Genomic DNA, 13,113 nt, shown 5'->3' with positions numbered 1-13,113 from the left:
AGTCTGACCAACACCTGCATCCAGACCCACTGCAATGTGGTTGACTGTTAACCACCCTCTGAATAGCAAGCAAGCCATTCAGTTGTATCAAAGAGTTAAAAGGTCCAGAAGTAATGAAACCGAATATCGACCTAAGCACCTGAAAAGACAACAACAAACTTAGCCCCTTTGATCCTGCAGAATCCTCGTCATTAACATCTGGGGCAAGTACCAAAATTGGAAGAGCTGTCCCACAAACTAATCAAGTAACAGCCTGACATAGTCACACTCATGAATCCAAACCTTACAGACAAAGCCCCAGACACCACCATCACCATCCCTGGATGTGTCCTGTCTCACCAGCAGGACAGACACAGCAGAGGTGGTGGCACAGTGGTATATAGTTTGGAGAAAGTTGTCCTGGGAGTCCTCAACTTCAATTCTAGATCTTAAGAAGTATCATGGCATCAGGTTAAACATGGTCAAGGAAACATTCTGCTGATTACTACATAACCAACCACTCCCCTCACGCCCAGTCCAGCTGATGAATTATTTCTCCTCCATGGTGAACACCAGTCAGAAGATTCAGTGAAGATGACAAAGCCACTCTAGGGGACTTACGCTTATCACCAAGTATTACTTAGCATCACCACTACTGACTGAGCTGATTGAATCCTAAAGAACATTGTTACTAGACTGCTGCATGTAGTAAGCAAATTGACTAGAGGGAAAAAAAAACACACTTGACCTTAATCTCCTGACACGGATGCATCTGTCCATTATAGTAGTGGTAAGAGTAACCACAGCACAATCGTGCAAGAATGCAATTCCCTACTCCCAATTCCTCCACCTTCACTGCATCTGCTCTCAAGATGGAGCGTTCAACTCCTGGACATCCCGGATATCATCCTATTCCACCACCACGCCCCCCTCCCCCAACACCCGTCCAGCGATCAAAAATGCTCTCAACCGCATCTCTTACATTTCCTGCACTTCTGCCCTCAAACCCCCTCCCCTCATCAAAAATAAACACAGAGCCCCCCTCGTCCTCACATACTACCCCACTAACCTCTGCAACCAGAGTACCATCCTTCGCCACTTCCACCACCTGCAATCCACCCCCATCACCAAAGAGATATTTCCCTCCCCTCCCCTATCTGCCTTTCATAGGGACCACTTACTCTGTGACTCCCTTGTCTGCTCCACACTCCCCATCAACCCCACCACATCCAGCACCTTTCCCTGCAACCGCAGGAGGTGATACACTTGCCCCTACACCTCCCCTCTCACCTCCATCCGAGGCCCAAGACAAACTTTCCATACCGAGGCCCAAGACAAACTTTCCATATCTGACAGGGGTTCTTGTACATAACATAAAGAACATAAGAACTAGGAGCAGGAGTAGGCCGTCCGGCCCTTCGAGCCTGCTCCGCCATTCAATAAGATCATGGCTGATCTTTTTGTGGACTCAGATCCACTTACCCGCATTCTCACCGTATCTCTTAATTCCTTTATTGTTCAAAAAAAACTACCTTATCTTTAAAAACGTTTACTGAAGTAGCTTCAACTACTTCACTGGGCAAGGAATTCCATAGATTAACAACCCTCTGGGTGAAGAAGTTCCTTCTCAGTTCAGTCCTAAATCTGCTCCCTCTAATCTTGAGGCTATGCCCTCTTGTCCTAGCTTCACCTGCCAGTGGAAACATCCTCTCTACTTCTATCTTATCTGTTCCCTTCATAATTTTATATGTTTCTATAAGATCCCCCCTCAATCTTCTGATTTCCAATAAATATAATCCCAATCTACTCAGTGTCTCCTCATAAGCCAACCCCCTCAACTCCGGAATCAACATAGTGAACCTCCTTTGCACCCCCTCCAGTGCCAGTACATCCTTTCTCAAGTAAGGAGACCAAAACTGCACACAGTACTCCAGGTGTGGCCTCACCAGCACCTTGTACAGCTGCAACATAACCTCTCTGCTTTTAATCTCAATCCCTTTAACAATGAAGGACAAAATTCCATTTGCCTTCCTAATTACTTGTTGTACCTGCAGACCTACCTTCTGTGATTCATGCACAAGGACACCCAGGTCCCTCTGCATAGCTGCATGCTGCAACTTTTTACCATTCAAGTAATAATCCTTTTTACTATTACTCCTACCAAAATGTATGACTTCACATTTATTTACATTGTATTCCATCTGCCAGACCTTTGCCCACTCACTCAATGTATCTATGTTCCTCTGCAAAGTTTCACAGTCCTCTGCACATTTTGCTCTGCCACTCATCTTAGTGTCATCTGCAAACTTTGACACCCTACACGTGGTCCCCAACTCCAAATCATCTATATAAATTGTAAATAATTGCGGTCCCAACACTGATCCCTGAGGCACACCACTAGTCACTGACTGCCAGCTAGAATAGCACTCATTTATCCCCAATCTTTGCTTCCTGTTAGTCAACCAATCCTCTATCCATGTTAATACTTTACCCTTAACGCCATGCATCCTTATCTTATGCAGTAGCCTCTTGTGCAGCACCCTGTTGAAGGCCTTTTGGAAATCTAGGTACACCACATCCACTAGGTCCCCATTGTCCACCTTACTCGTAATGTCTTCATAGAATTCCAAAAGATTTGCCAAGCATGACCTGCCCTTCATGAACCCATGCTGCGTCTGCCCAACAGGACAATTTCTATCAAGATGCCTTGCTATTTCTTCCTTGATAATAGACTCAAGCATCTTCCCCACTACAGAGGTTAAGCTAACCGGTCTATAATTCCCCATTTTTTGTCTACTTCCTTTTTTAAACAGTGGCGTCACATTTGCTGTTTTCCAACCTGCTGGGACTGCCCCAGAGTCCAGCGAATTTTGGAAAATTACCACCAGTGCCCCTGCTATTTCTCCCGCCATCTCTTTTAGTACCCTGGGATGCATTCCATCAGGCCAGGAGACTTATCAATCCTTAGCTCCATTAGCTTGCCCAACACTACCTCTTCCATAATAATGATTGTTTCCAGGTCCTCACCTACCTTCGTCTCTTTGTCAATTACTGGCATGTTATTAGTGTCTTCCACTGTGAAGACCGATACAAAATACCTGTTCAATGCCTCGGCCATTTCATCATATCCCATAACTAAATTCCCCTTCTCATCCTCTAAAGGGCCAACGTTTACTTTAGCCACTCTTTTTCGTTTTATATATTTATGGAAACTTTTCCTATCTGTCTTTATATTCTGTGCTAGTTTTTTCTCATGTTCTATCTTACTTTTCTTTACAGCTCTTTTTGTGGCTTTCTGTTGACCTTTAAAGTTTTCCCAATCTTCTAGTTTCATGCTGTTTTTGGCCACTTTGTATGCCTTCTCTTTCAATTTGATAGCCTCCCTTATTTCTTTAGACACCCATGGCAGATTACCCCCTTTCTTACAGTCCTTCCTTTTCACTAGAATATACTTTTGCTGAGCACTTTGAAAAATTGCTTTGAAAGTCCTCCACTGTTCGTCAACTGTCCCACCATAAAATCTTTGTTTCCAGTCTACTTTAGCCAAGTCCTCCCTCATTCTATTGTAGTTCCCCTTGTTCAAGCACAGGACCCTGGTATTGGATTTTATCTTCACACTCTCCATCTGTATTCTACATTCAACCATACTGTGATCACTCCTTCCAAGAGGATTCTTAACTATGAGGCCATTAATTATTCCTGCCTCATTACACAGGACCAGATCTAAGATAGCTTGCTCCCTCGTCGGTTCCATTACATACTGTTCAAGAAAACTATCACGGATACGCTCAACGAACTCCTCCTCAAGGCTACCCTGACCGAGCTGGTTCGACCAATCTACATGTAGATTAAAATCGCCCATGATAATTGCCGTACCATTTTTACAGGCATTAGTTGTTTCTTTGTTTATTGCCCACCCCAATGTGATGTTATTATTTGGTGGCCTATAGACTACACCTATCAGTGACTTTTTCCTCTTAGAATTTCTAATTTCCACCCAAATGGATTCAACCTCATTCTCCATCGAACCTATATCATCTCTCAGCACCACCCTGATGTCTTCCTTGAATATCAGAGCTACACCACCTCCCTTACCTTCCTGTCTGTCCTTCCGAATAGTCTGGTACTCTTGGATATTTAACTCCCAGTCGTGACCATCCTGTAACCATGTCTCCGTAATGGCTACCAAATCATATTCATTCACGATGATTTGTGCCATTAACTCATCAACCTTGTCATGAATGCTATGAGCATTCAGGTAAAGTGCCTTTATGCTAGATTTCTTACCCTCATGATTTCCAACATCTCTAATAATATCTCCTGAGTTATCCTTCCTTTTTGCTTCTTTCATAGTCTGCCTTGAACTTAAACCCTCCTGCACACATGCTAACCTGCTGCTTACCTTTTTATTTACCATCATACTCCCTGTCGTTTTCCCTTTCCCTTCCCCCCAACTCACTAGTTTAAAGTCCTAGTGACCACCCTATTTATCCGTTTTGCTACAGCACTGGTTCCAGATCGGTTCAGGTGGAGACCGTCCCATCGGTACAGATCCCTCCGGTTCCAAAACTGATGCGAATGCCCCATGAAATAGAACCCCTCCTTCCCACACCACTCCCTTAGCCACGTGTTTACTTCCCTAATTTTCTTATCCCGAAGCCAATTTACACGTGGCTCGGGCAGTAATCCGGAGATTATGACCCTCGAGGACCCATTCCTTAATTTCATTCCTAGTGCTTGATAATCCCCAAACAGGTCCTCCATCCTAGCCTTGCCTATGTTGTTAGTCCCAACGTGGACCACAACAACTGGATCCTCCCCGTCCCGCTCCAATATCCCTTCAAGCCGGTCAGAGGTGTACATCCTCCAAACTGGTCTACTGTATCCGTTGCTGCTGATGTGGCCTCCTCTACATCGATGAGACAAGCACAGGCTTGGTGGCCGATTCGTGGAGCATATGCGCTCTGTATGCAATAATCAACAACACCTTCTGGTCGCTAACCATTTTAACTCTCCCTCCCACTCCCTTGATGACATGTCCATCCTGAGCCTCCTCCAGTGCCACAATGACACCAGCCGCAAACTGGAGGAGCAACACCTCATATTCCGCCTCGGGAGTTTACAGCCTGATGGCCTGGACATAAAATTCACCAGTTTTAAAATCTCCCCACCTCTGGCCTCATCCCTCGCCCAACCCTCCCTCTCATCTCCACTTCCTTGACCTGACACAACCTGTCCATCTTCTTCCCCACCTATCCACCCCCACCCTTCCCACTGACCAATCTCCACTACCCCCTACCTGCATGCATCTATCACCATCCCGCCTTCCCCCAACCCCACCCCTCTTGCCTCTATTTATTTCCCAGCTCCCTTCCCCCTCCCAAGTTGTGATGAACGCACCCGACCCGAAATGTTGACTTTCCTGCTCCTTTGATGCTGCCTAACCTGCTCTGTTCCTCCAGCTCCACATTGTATTGACCTTATGGAGACTATGTCCTTTCTTCACAATGAGTATACTTTTCATTGTGTTGTGTGGCACTACCACTCTGCTAAATGGCACAGAGTTTGAATAGATCTAGCAATTCAAGACTGGGCATCCATAAGGCATGGCGAGCCATCAGCATCAGCAGAATTGTAGTCAAACACAATGTACACTCTCATAGCCTGGCATATCCCCTACCTCTCCACTACTGTCAAGGAGGGGATTAGGCCTGGTTCAATTAGGAGTAGAGCAGGGTATTCAGATGCAGCATCAGATATAACTAAAAATGAGGTGCGAACCTGGTGAAGGAACAAAAAACTAGGACTTCTTGTGTGTCAACAGCATAGGCAGCAAGTGATAGACAAGGCTAAACAATTCCACAACCAATGGGTCAGATTTAAGCTCTGCAGTCCTGCCACATTGAATCATAGTTGCCCCACAGTGTGGAAGCAGGCTATTTAGCTCCATACTGACTCTCTAAAGAGCATCCCACTCCCAAGACTATCATGCTGCATTTCCCATGGCTAATCCACCTAGCCTGGATACTACGGGCAATTTAGCATGGCCAATCCAACTAAATTGCACATCTTTGAACTGTGGGAGGAAACCCACACAGACAGAGGGAGAATGTGCAAACACCATACAGACAGTCATCCTAGGGTGGAAGTGAACCCAGGTCCCTGGTGCTGTGAGGCAGCAGTGTTAACCACTGAGCTGTCATGCCATCCACTGTAAATGGTAACAGGCAATTAAACAGTGACTGGAGGAAGTGAGCCCATGAGCACCCCCAGCCTCAAAGCTGGGGAAGCCCAGCACATCAGTACAAAATATAAGCTTGAAGTATTTGAGATCTGTTTGCTGACATCAACACCTTATAATACTGATGGACCACACACATGCACACAATATTAAGACAATTCGTGAAAATTAAAAGAAGTTTTTTTACTTTGATTTACATTTTATTTAAGTGACCACTGTAAAATAATAATGCCACAAACACTGGTTTATTCAAATTGTTTTTCTTAAGTAAAGCTCTGCCAGTTATTTCCAACTGTGCATGTATTAAACCAATTTTTGAAATTTAAAATAAAAATTCTCCTTTGTTTTCCAATTTATTTCTGTGACCCAATATACCATTTCATTAAAACGTTAGTAATTGAAATTTATAAATATTTGTGAGTTTATTTATAAAAGGTATCCTGGATAATGCACATGCTCCTTGGTGTCAGCAAGCATAGCTGAGTATTTGCATCAATTTTTATTCTCCAGATGTGAGCAGCATCACAGATGTTGGTCTTCAGCCAATTCCATGCAATATCAAGACATTGCTGAAGACACTGGATATTGCAGAGGCTAAGGGATCTGGCAACATTTCAGCAATTGTACTAAAAACATGTGCTCCAGAACTTGTTGCACCCCTTGCCAAGCTGTTCTGGTATAGCTGCAACACTTGTATCCACCCTACAATGTGGAACATTGGTCAAGTATGTCCTGTACATAAAAAAACAGGACAAATGGAACCAGGCCAATATTGCCCCATTAGTCTACTTGATCTTCTCAAAGGCAGGTGTGATTAACAGTGCTACCAAACAGCACCTGCTCAGCAATAACCTGCTCACTGAAATTTAGCTTAGGTTCTGCCAGGACCTCTCAGCTCCTGAACTCAATAGGATTAGTTACCCACAGCTCCAAGAAATGATCTGGGGACATGGGTTTGAATTTCTACCACCTAGGAGAACAAAGGTAGCAGATGCACAGTAATACTAGCAGCTGCAAGTTCTCCAAACCACACACATTTTGAATTGAAACTATATTGCCATTCCTTCAATGCTGCTTGGTTAAAAACCTAGAACTCCCTTCTGAACAGTACTATTGGTGTACCTACACCCCAAGGACTGCAATGGTTCAAGATGCCAGCTCACTATCGCCTTCTCAAGTGCAATTAGGGATGAGCAATAAATAGTGACCTAACCAGCAAAACCCACATGAATTTTTTTAAAATCAAGACTGCATTGTATCTTCCTGCCAAAGTGCCTCACGTTCCACTTCTCTGTATTAAATGCCATCTGCCACTTGTCTGAAAGGACAGAGAGACTGATGAAATTTTGTCAAAAACTTTCTGATGGTCACACACTTTTTAACTCATCAAAAGGATGATTATGCACTTGCAGAAGCCCAGGCAATGTGTACATAAACCAAGTAAATGCAGTGACAATGAAAAAATTCTTTGGAAACAATATAAACAGCATTCATTCATATCCCTGCATGGATTTAAATTCAGAACATGTCTCCTTTGGAAAAATTTACGATGAAACTGAAAATGTGAAGGTAAAATGCTATGACCATTTAAACCTTGACATGCTGAAGGATCAGAAAATTAGAGAAACATTTACTTTTGAAGTGAAAAAAATTCTCGATTGAAGAATCAGGATAAGAAATAGACAGCAAATGGAAAAATATTTTAAAAATGCAAGATGCTGCAAGGGAAATATTACCCAAATGTAAAACACAAAACAGTCGAGGAATAGATAACAGATGAGGTATTAGCAATAATGGTCAAGAAAAGGGAAAGAAAATAAACACAGCTAAGCATGATGTTTAAAATATTATAAAAATATTATTATAATATTAAAATATTATAACATGATATTTAAAAGAAAAGGCAGGCTTAAGTGAAATGTTCTAATGAGATATGCGATGAAGTATGGATGTTAGAGACTTACACATCAAAATATGAAATATTTGACAGAAAAAAGGGATAAACGACAACATGCATAAAATATTGTCGAAAGGGATGCAGTAGCAAAAAAATGTGAAGAGAATATATGTGAGTGGCATGATGATCCAAATCAAGTCTTCTAAATATAGAGTCAATTGAAAGGAGAAATATTAAGACATCAGGGGTAAATAATGCATTGAAATTGATGAGTACAAGAAAAGCTCAAAGCATAGATGAACAATAAAACCTTTAAAGAGCTCTAGAGAAATAAAATTGAAAGCAGAAATGTAAGAAATATATATCAAATGATACGTTTCTCGAGATGTAGAATGTATTCATTACTTTAAGGAATCTAGAGTGTAAACAATTTCTTAACTAGAGATACTTTTTTAAAATTATGATTTTATTATGGGACAAGCAAATAAATAGAAGAAACATAGAAAAATCAAAGAAGCATAGAAAATAGGAGCAGAAGGAGCCATTCAATATGATCATGGCTCATCATCCAGCTCAGAATCCTGGTCCTGCTTTCTCCCTGTACCCTTTTATCCCTTTAGCCCCAAGAACTACAGTTAACTTCTTTTGAAAACATTGAATATTTTGGTTTCAATCATTTTCTGTGGCAAAGAATTGCACAGGCGCACCACTCTCTGAGTGAAGAAATTTCTCCTCAATCTTAAATAGCCTAGCCCAGCTACTTAGATTGTGACCCCTGGTTCTGGACTCCCTAGTCATTGGGAACATCCTGCCTGTGTTTACTCTGTCTAGTCCTTTTAGAATTTTACATAATTCTATTTCCTTGTTCTTTTAAACAGCAGTGTATATTATCCTAACTGATCCGCTTAACTGAGGGCTTAGTGGTATTATCGCTGGACTGTTAATCCAGAGACCCAGATGATGTTCCAGGGACCTGGGTTCAAATCCTGCCACGGCAGATGATGGAATTTGAATTCAACGAATATCTGGAATTAAGAATCTAATGATGACTGTGACTCCCTTGTTGATTGCTGGAAAAACCCATCTGGTTCACTAATGCCCTTTAGGGAAGGAAACTACCATCCTTACCTGGTCTGGCCTACATGTGACTCCATACCCACAGCAATGTGGTTAACTCTTAACTGCCCTCTGGGCAATTAGGGATGGGCAATAAATGCTGCCTAGTCAGCAACATCCTCATCCTGTAAATGAATAAGGGAAAAATAAAGCCTGCTTGCACTTGACCCATATCTCTCCAAATCTTTTCTATTCATGTACTTATCCAAACGTCTTTTAAACTTTGTAATTGTACCCACATCCACCACTTCATCCAGAAGTCATTCCACAGATGAATCACTCTCTTTGTAAAAAAATTTGCCCTCATATCTTTTTTAAATCTTTTTTCTCTCACCTTAAAAATATGCCGCCAACTTGAAATCCCCCACCCTCAGGAAAAGTCACTTGACATTCACCTTATCTATACCCCACATTCTTTTATAAGTCTCTATAGGGTTACCTCTCGACCTCCTATGCTCCAGTGAAGAAAGTCCCAGCCTATCTGGCCTCTCTGAATAACTTAAACCCTCCATTCCCTGGTAAATCTCTTCTGAACCTTCTTCAGCTTAATAATATCCTTCATATAACAGGGAAGACCATATCTAGACACAGTACTCCAGGAGAGGCCTCACTGTCTTGTACAACCTCAACATAATGTCCCAACTCCTGTACTCAAAGGTCTGAGCAATGAAGGCTTGTATGCTAAACACCTCCGTAGAATCATCATCATCATAGAATTCCTACAGTGTGGGAACAGGCCCTTTGGCACACCAAGTCCACACCAACCCTCAGCGCTTCCCACCCTGACTCATTCCCCCTATAACCCACCTAATCTACACATCCCTGAACACTAAGGGCAATTTATCATGGCCAAACCACCTAGCCTACACATCTTTGGACTGTGGGAGGAAACCGGAGCACCCGGAGGAAACCCATGCAGACACGGGGAGAATGTGCAAACTCCAAACAGACAGTCACCCGAGAGTGGAATCGAACCCGGTCCCTGGTGTTGTCAGGCAGCAGTGTTAACCAATGAGCCACCCTTCTTAAGCACCCTATCTACATGTGATGCAAACTTCAAAGAATTATGTACCTGAACCCCTAGGTCTCTCTGTTCTACAACAGTACTCAAGGCCCTACTTATAATTGTATAAGTCTTGCCTTTGTTTTTACCAAAATGCAATACTTCGCATTTATTCCAATTAAACGCCATCTGCCACTCTTCAGCCCATTGACCCAACTGATCAAGATCTCTTTGTAATCTGAACTTTCTTCACTGTCCACTTTACCACCAAGCTTGGTGCCATCTGCAAACTTACTAATTATGCTTTCTATATTCTCATCTACATCATTTATATAAATACCAAAAAAAGTGGACACAGCACTGATCCCTGTGGAACATTAGCTACCCTCCAATAGATACAAAATGTTCCAGCGTCTGTAGAATCTTGAAAGATGACCATCAATGTGTCCACTTTTTCCAGGGGCACTTCCTTACATGTCTGGGGCTTTATCAGGCTTTAATCCCATTAATTTCCCCAATACCATTTCCCTAATAATGCTGATTTCCTTCAGTTCTTCCATCTCACTAGACCCTGTGTTCCCCAATATTTTTGGACAAAGTCAGAAGTCACAAAACACCAGGTTATAGCCCAACAGATTTATTTGAAATCACAAGCTTTCAGAGCCTAGTCCCTTCACCAGGGGAAGGATGAAAGATGAAGACAAAGTATGTAGTTAATTCACCTGCTGTCTCTTTGTTCCCCATTACACCTTCCTCTGTTGCTGACAGTAAGGGGCCTACATTTGTCTTTACTAAATTTTTCTCTTTATATACCTACAGAAACTTTTATAATCAGTTTGTATGTTCATGTTCCTCTTGTTCTCAATTTTACCCTTCTTAATCATAGTATGGCCAATGAGCATTTCTGGTAGAAGTTGAGTATTTGGATTTTTAGAAGGCTTTTGATAAGTTCCTTCATAAAATGTCAGCAAGCAAAGTTGAACAGCATAGCATACTGGGTAATATATCGCATGGATTGAGAATTGGTTGATAGACAGGAAACAGTAAGAAAAGATGTGTCTTTTTCTGAGTAGCAGGCAGTTACTAGTGGGGCACTGCAAGGATCAGTGCTTAGTCCCAGCTATTCATGATCTATATAAATGACCTGGATGGGGGAATCAAATGCAACATTTCAAATTTGCTGACAACACAAAACTGGGTAGGATTTTGAGTTGTGAACAGACTGCAAGGTGACTTAGATAAGTTGAGTGAGTGGGAAAATAAATGGCAGATGCAGTACAATGTAACTAAATGCAAAGTTATACATTTCAGTGTGGAAAAACAGAAAGGAAAAGCATTACTTATATGGTCATATTATGGGAAGTGGAGATGTACAAGAAATCTGGGTGTCCTTGTTCACAAGTCAATGGAAGTAAAACAAACACAAAGAATACTGGAGAAATTCAACAGGTCTGGCAGTATTTGCGGAGATAGAAACAAGGTTAATGTTTTGAGTCCCGCATCACTTCTTCAGAACATGTTTGTTTCAATTTCCAGCTTCAGCAGTATTTTGCTTTTTTTGGCAATGAAGGTAGGTGCAAATGGTATATTGACCTTCATTGCAAGAGGATTTGAGTTCAGAAGTAAGGTTGTCTTACTGCAGTTATACAGGGTCTTGGTGAGACCATACCTGGAGTATTGTATGCAGTTTTGGTCTCCCTATTTAAGAAAGGATATACTTACCATACAGGAATGCAGCAGAGGTTCTCAAGGCTGATATGTTGGATAACAGGTCTGTTTTGAGGACTGAGGAGAGATTGACTCGACTGGAATTGTATTCACTACAGTTTAGAAGGATAAAAGATCTGATTGAAATATAAAATTCTACTAACACACTCGATGCAGGGTGGACTTTTCCCTGAGTGGGGCAACTAGGGGACACAGTCTCAGGATATGGAGTAGACCGTTTAGATGGAGATGAGGAAAGCTACTCAATGGGTGGTGAATCTGTGGAATTTTCTACCATAGAGGCTGCAGAGATCAAGTCACTAAACATATTTATGTAAGAGATAGATAAATTTTTAGTTCTTAAAGGCATCAAGGGATATGGAGAGAGCAAGAATATGGCATTGATATAGAGGATCAGCCATGACCATTATTAATGGCCTACTCCTGCCGCTAGTTTCTGTGAACTGTTGATCTCTCCTGTATGAATATTCTATAAAATTGTTTTATTTCATCTCTGTACACTATGTATATTCAGAGTTTCACACATCTGATTAGGGCCGCAGTCACAGAGGTTGGCTATCAAAATGAGGAATGTAGCTAGAAAAGATACGATGTTTTCTCTTAGGACTCAATACTTTGGGAACCTCTACTAATGACTGTGACATAAAAAAATGCATTCCAAAATATTGGAATGTCAAAGATAACTTGCTGGGCCATTTCAGGATCCAGTACCTGGTGTTTCATGACTACCTCAATCCTAAGACAGTCACAAACACATCAGAAGGAAAAATTATTTGTGACAAATGCAAAGTGCTGCATATTTTAAAATTAGTCACACTCCGGAACCAAAGGATTGCAAAAGCCTATACAAAATCATTGGGTACACATGGTAGAGGTACACTTCATATTTGGGGAAGGAAATGTGACTTTCAACTATCCTTCCACATCTTCCTCAACTTGTCTTCAGCATTTGACACAGTGATCACAACACCCTCTACCATCACCTCTTTTACAATGCTCAACTTGATGGAATTACCGTAACTTAGTTTTATTTGTATCTATCTAATTAGAACTGGAGAATCACCAGCAATGGTTTCTTTTCCAGCTGTTGCCTCTGGAATTCTCCTCTTTACCTCATTTACGTTCTCATTTACATCAAATCTCCTTCAC

This window comes from Rhincodon typus, chromosome 18 (assembly GCF_021869965.1).
Source record: "Rhincodon typus isolate 14 chromosome 18, sRhiTyp1.1, whole genome shotgun sequence".
Lineage (NCBI taxonomy): Eukaryota > Metazoa > Chordata > Chondrichthyes > Orectolobiformes > Rhincodontidae > Rhincodon > Rhincodon typus.
Note: the sequence above shows the minus strand (reverse complement) of the source record.